Source organism: Desmodus rotundus, chromosome 5 (assembly GCF_022682495.2).
Source record: "Desmodus rotundus isolate HL8 chromosome 5, HLdesRot8A.1, whole genome shotgun sequence".
NCBI lineage: Eukaryota > Metazoa > Chordata > Mammalia > Chiroptera > Phyllostomidae > Desmodus > Desmodus rotundus.
Genome location: NC_071391.1, coordinates 84,113,809 through 84,119,808, shown reverse-complemented (window position 1 = coordinate 84,119,808; position 6,000 = coordinate 84,113,809). Strand labels below are relative to the sequence as shown.

At 53.6% G+C, this 6,000-nt stretch overlaps 1 protein-coding gene across 2 annotated transcripts in view; it reads left to right on the top strand.

The window, feature by feature from the left end:
* Positions 1 to 559: 559 nt before the first annotated feature.
* DRD2 (dopamine receptor D2) overlaps positions 560 to 6,000 on the top strand; it is a 72,438-nt gene continuing 66,997 nt past the window's right edge. For both annotated transcript variants that reach the window (XM_053925518.1, XM_053925519.1), the window contains exon 1: positions 560 to 906. The gene's annotated coding sequence lies outside the window, so the exon portion shown is untranslated. The remainder of the gene's footprint in view (positions 907 to 6,000) is intronic.

Here is a 6,000-nt window from a genome sequence, read left to right as displayed (position 1 = left end):
CTCCTCACCCCCGCCTCCTTCCCCCCCACCTCATTTTGGAGTCAAAGGTGAGCTAGAGCCCCAGGGCCCCCTTTTTGAATTTTTATTTCAGGTCAAGTCCAAGCAGACTTTCCCCTGAAAGAGTCAAGCAACAAAAGGGGGTTGATCACAGGGTTTCCAAGAACAGAGGTCAGAAAACGGACCTTGGACTTCTCTCTCCTCCTTACCAGACTCTCTGGAGGGTGGTGCCTCCCCCCACCCAATCCTTGTTCTCTGACTTCTCAAAGGAGGGCACAGACAACCAGGCAATGAAGACACTAGTCATGACTTCTCTGCATAAACAAGGTGTTACTTTGAGAGTCTGGGGGATGGAGCGCAATGTGTAGTCGACCGTTCAGTTCCCGCCTTGGCTCCGACTTGCCTGAAAGCTTCCGAGAGCGGCGCACTCCACTCCCACGTCGCTCCCCCGAGCCCAGACACTCGGAGCCCTCACACGCGCGCACAGCGGGACGAGGCGGGGCTTGTCCGAGGGGCGGGACCCCGGCGCTCCTAGGCCTGGGCGGCCCCGCCCGCTCCCCCTAGCGCTCCGGGCGCCACGGCGCGGCGGAGCTGTCCGGGCGCAGAGCGGGAGCTGGCCGCCCTCCACGCGCACCGCGCCGCCCGCACACCGTGCCCCAGCGCCGCACGCCCATCCCGCGGCCCGCCCCGCCCCGCCGCGGCCGACCTCTGCTTCCCGCGGGCCCGAGTCGGCCGGGCGGCTGCCCGCCGGGGCTCCGAACGGCGCGGCGGGGCCGGAGGCAGGGACCCGCGGCGGAAAGAGGCAGCCCGGACGGCTGCCGGAGGGGCGGCCGCACGTGGATGCGGCGGGTGCGGGAAGCCTGGAGCAGCCCGAGCCGTCTCTGCCCCAGGGCACCCTATGGCTTGAAGGTGAGCGCCAGCAGGACGGAGCCGGGCGGCCCCGGGCCGAGTGCGGTCGCAGGGCGAGGAGGAGGGAGCTGGGAGGCCGGCGCTGCCCGGCCAGAAGTTTGGCCGCTCCGTCCGCGGCCCAGCTCTCCCGGGACTCTCCGTCGGGCCGCTGGCCCCGCGCTGGCGGTGGCCCCGGAACGCCGCCGCTGCCCCGCGCTCTCCCTCCCTCGGGGCCCCTCGCGCTGCCCGGGCCGGAGTCCTCGCCGCGGGCGCGAGCGGGCGGGGCCCGGGCAGCCTCCCCGAGGAGAGCGGAGAGCAAGCCCCGCGGAGCCGCGGCGTCGGAGGGCGCCCGGCACCCGGCGATCTGGGGCGGGGGGGGGGGGGGGGGGGGGGGCGCTTCCCTCCCGGCAGCTGAGCCCGGGACCCCAGGGCGCGCGCTCAGAGGTTCCGACCGCCCGGGAGGGTGAAAGGTTGTTTTTGGCAACTCTGCACTTGTGCGACCTGTGACTTCCCGGTTCCGCGGACAGAAGCCGAGGATCAGGGAGAGGCGGTTCGGGCTTTCGCTCGCACTTTCTAATGTGCCGCTGTCTTTGGTACTGAATCTCTGTCCTCCTCCTCCACCTCTCTGAGAACCAGCCCCGGAGGGGGCTGGGGTTTATGGTGGTGGGGGCGGTATCGGAGAGTGACTGTCCGACTCTGGATGGACTGAGAGCCCCAGGAGGGCGGGGTGCTGAGGCAAGAGGCAGCTCTAAGCGTCAGACCCAGCGTGTCCCCCTCCCTGTCTGAGGCGGGCAGCTGGTGTGCGGTTCCTCTTGAAGAGCGAAGGTAAGAGGTTGTGTGTTTGTGTACACAACAGGCTTCGCCATGGACACAAGCCACAGCACTGAAGCTCCGCAGGGACAGGCCTGTGCTCTCAGCCACAGGGAAGCTGTCTGACCGAGTCACTGTTGTGCCACCTGGCACCCCACTATTTTTTGTGTGCTGGGGGGCCCTGAGATTGGTGAGGTACAAGACACTTTGTGGGTCCCTTTCGGGTTTCTTCTGGGTCCGGTCACTTCTGGATTTTTGGCCAGGCTACAAACCTTTCAGGCTAATCCCCCCAGGAACTAGATGTTTGGTGATTCTCCAGTCTTTGGATGCAAATACTGTGTATCCTTGATTCATCCTGCAGAATTAGGGCCACTTGAAAAAGAATCATTCCTCTTATCTTTCCCCCTGTTGCTGCTGTTTGATGAGGGTGGGCAGAGAGAGAGAGATCAGGATAAATGTGACCAATTGCAAGAGAATCAGTGAGTGGTTTGCTGGGCTCCAGCCTCCTGCCATTGACTTCTCTGCTTAGTGTTTAAAATTCCTGGCATATATGATTGAGGGATTCATGTTATCTCTGAAATAAAACATCTGACAAGGAAGAGGTTTGAGAGGGATAGACCTAGAGCCAAGCGAGGGCAATGATAGCTCCAGCCTTGCTCTCTCCCTTTTTAAAAGATTTTATCTATTTACTTTTAGGGAGAGGGGAAGGGAGGGAGAAAGAGAGGGAAACATTGATGTGAGAAACATCAATTGGTTGCCCCTTGCGCACACTGTGACCAGGGACCAAACCCACAGCCCAGGCATGTGCCCTGACGGGGAGTCAAACCAGGCACCTTTCTCTTTGTGGGACAACGCCCAACCCACTGAGCCACACTGATCAGGGCCAGCCTTGTTCTCTTGAAGAACACCCTGAGTTCCTTCTACCTTCCCTGCACCGTCTGGGGAGGAAAGGTGTCTGGACAATGGGGGATTCTGATTTATCGTAGAGGTCTAAGGCATTTCTCCAAGGTCGTTTTTTGTTTTAATCAACTCCCTGCAACTGAATCACCTGGGAATCTGGTGAAGATGCATGTTTTTGGTTCTTCCCAGAACTGCTGAATGAAGATCTCAAGCTGAGGCCCAGGATGTACTGTGTATTTTAACTGTATTTTTGGGTGATTCATATGTACACAGGGTTAAGAAATCACCTCTCATAAAAGTCCTAACTCCTTTGACTAGAAGGAACATGATTAAGGTCTTTCATCCACCCCCTCCTTGCCTTCTTCAACTGTACATATTAAATTTTTCAGGTGTCATACTGTTGTTGATGGAGGGATCCACTCCCCTGATTAAATCCCTTTGTGGTGATAAAGGGTGCAGCTCATTCTCCTCTCCCCCAGGATCGTCCTGGATAATTTCTTCTTTCTAAAACAGATTTTTGACTTCTCTAAGAATCTCCAATATGGCTTCAGGTGGACCTGTGTGAATACTAACCGTCCCCCTCTGGAGCGCCAGCCCAGTATGTCCCTCTGCCTTCCCCTTCGGAGGGAATTATTGGTTTTCATTTTGTGTGCGCTGTGATCTGCTAACCCAACTGCTCCTGAAATACCGAGGAGTGATTAGTTCAGCTTCCTAGCACATCATGTTCCCCAAGGCTGGTAGCCACTTGTGCCCTGATGACAGTGACATATTGACTGTATTGATTTGGTTCTTGTGCTCGTAAGCTAGGAAGCTTGTGGGGTTGAGTAAGTCTAGAATGATGCTTGTGGGCTAGTCAGTCTTCTACCTTCATGTGCAAGGTTAAATTATTTTTGTTTAGAACATGCAATGATGCAGGCAAATCTGAACTTAAGAGACACCATTATGTTTCTCCTTCTATACCAGGGGAAACAAAGGGAGCTCAGGGACTTACAAAAAAATATGGTCCCATATGTACCTGGGATTGATCTGCTGAATTTAGACTGGTCTGAGGTCACTGTTCTCTGGGTAAACATGTGGAAGGGGAAAGGCATGTGGACTCGGCCTAGAAACAGCTGTCTCCATCTCCCCTACAAAGGAAAGTCTCATTTTGGTGTCGAGGAAGCATGACCATGAAGACAGCATGGGCAGGGAGAGGTAGAGAATGAGAATGCTGAGACTTCCTTGAGCCACCCCTCCCCGTGACTCCTATTTTCTGACTTACTGCCCTCCATTTCTTTCTCCCTTGGGGCTTACTATCTATGAATCTCCAGCAGTGAACGTGTTTCAACACCTAGGAAGGGAAAGAAGAATCAATGTTGAGGTTTTATAGTGCCAGAACCCCAAGAACCAGGTTGCATACCACAGGTCATAGTAACCTAAGATTTGAGGTCTTGAAAATAACATAGAATGGCTGCCCAGTCAGTCTCATTTCCTTCGGGACATCTTTGTTACCTTAGATTATTTGGGTTCCTCAGAGGACATTCTAGATACCCCAGACCCAAAACAGGAAAGCTTTTCCTTTAGTCCAGAAATACGGTGGTCTCTCTCCTATTATTAAAGTTTTCCCAAAAAAGGAGTAGTGTAAGCTTTCTGGTTCTGGCACTGGGATTGGGCGCAGCAACCAAAGCTTCTCTATCCTATCAGGAGCTCTGCTCAGCAAGAGCATTCTGCATCTAGGAAGTGCTTGGAAAGCACATACAGCAGGAAGGGTGCAATTTGGTTCAGCTTCTCAGCAGATAGCCTCCCCTGGGTGTGGTCGCTCACTTGTCTGAACCTCAGTTTGACATTTCCCTCCCCCTCCCCTCAATAGGGCATCTAATGGCCCTAGGAGGACTCAGTGATTTGGTTTTGGCATTATATATAAACCTTCCAGCTCTCTGGGATACTACATGGAGCCACTAAAGATGTCCAAGTTGCTTATTTACCAATTGTGGGTGATAGATGGATGTCTCCAGCCTTTTAAATTACTCTAATTGTGTTGGAATCCAGTATTAATACACCGTGCCTCTCACCTGTCGCTATTGCCATCACCAATGTAATTGAAAAATTAAAAAAAAATTTAAGCAATAGAATCACACCATCCAAATGCACAGGCTTGGAAAATAGCTCGATTATAGTGCCAGTAATGTGGGTGGAGGAGTAGAACTATAGGATTTAGCTTTTTGGTTTGTTCCTGTTTTGGTCCAGAAAAAGGAGAGAAACTTGTCCTTCTGGTCTGTACATATTCCCTCTCTTTCCCCTTTTACCTCAATTTGATCAATGGGTTAAATCCACACCCTTGGTGGTTGGGATGTGCCCTTGGAGGGCACAGCCTCCTCTCTTCCTGATAGACATGGGAATGTTTCTCTGTGGAGGAGCAGAGGCCCCTGCTGGCTCCAGTGTATAGGAAAGAGCCAGAGGTGATGCACTGGGGACTCCCCCTGCCCTTGGATGGAAGAGGCTGCACTGGGGCAGTTTCCCAAAGTCTGAAACCTAGAGTCCCTGGGGCATCTGGGACAGTGTGGGGCAATGTATGGGGGTGGGAGCTGAAGAGAAGTGGACTGAGGGAGGCCCTCAGAAGAGGCTGATGTGAGGGATGCACATATAAGGCATTGGCTTAGTGCAGTTTGGGCAATTTTGTCATAATCTGATAGCATCTGTAGGGATCTTTCCTTTTTCTGTGAGGAGATGGGGAATTCTTTGCTGTCGGCTGTGGTGGGGGGGGGATGGAGGGAGGACCCTGGCTTTCCTGGGAGCCCTCTGAGTGATGTCCACCTGCTCCCAGACACAGGATGGTGAGTGAAGTCAGTCAGTGTCAGCCCCCAGGGCTCTGTCAGTAGGCCCGCACCAGCCTGGCAGACATGCCCTCTAGGGCACTGGAACTCAAATATGCAGACAGCAGCCATACAGCCCCAGGACACTCCTCTGTGCATGTCTGGGAGCCAAAGTGAGTCCTGGGACCTGTCCATTCATCATTGGGCTCCTTTACTATGTGCCTGCCCTTCTCATCTCCACCCTGCCTTGTTTGGATTCCAAGTAGCCCAGCAAGGAAAAAGCATTAAAATGAATTTTTTTTTGTTAGATGCTGTATAATTATCTCCTCTTCTCCCTATTAGCCCAGGCAGCAACATCACTTAGCAATTACCCAGGAACCCTTGGTCTGGGAGAGTGGCTCACTCACAGACTTTCTTAGAAGGTCTGCTTTTGGCAAGTGGTCCTTCTCATCATTCCCTCCATCACTGGTCTCATCATCTTAACAGCCAACATTTGTCATGTACTTACTGTGTGTAAGGTACTGTGCTGAGCACTTGACATGTATTCTTTTATTTCAACTCCCAACCTGCAACAACTCTATGAATTAGGCACCATTATTACCCCCATTTTGCA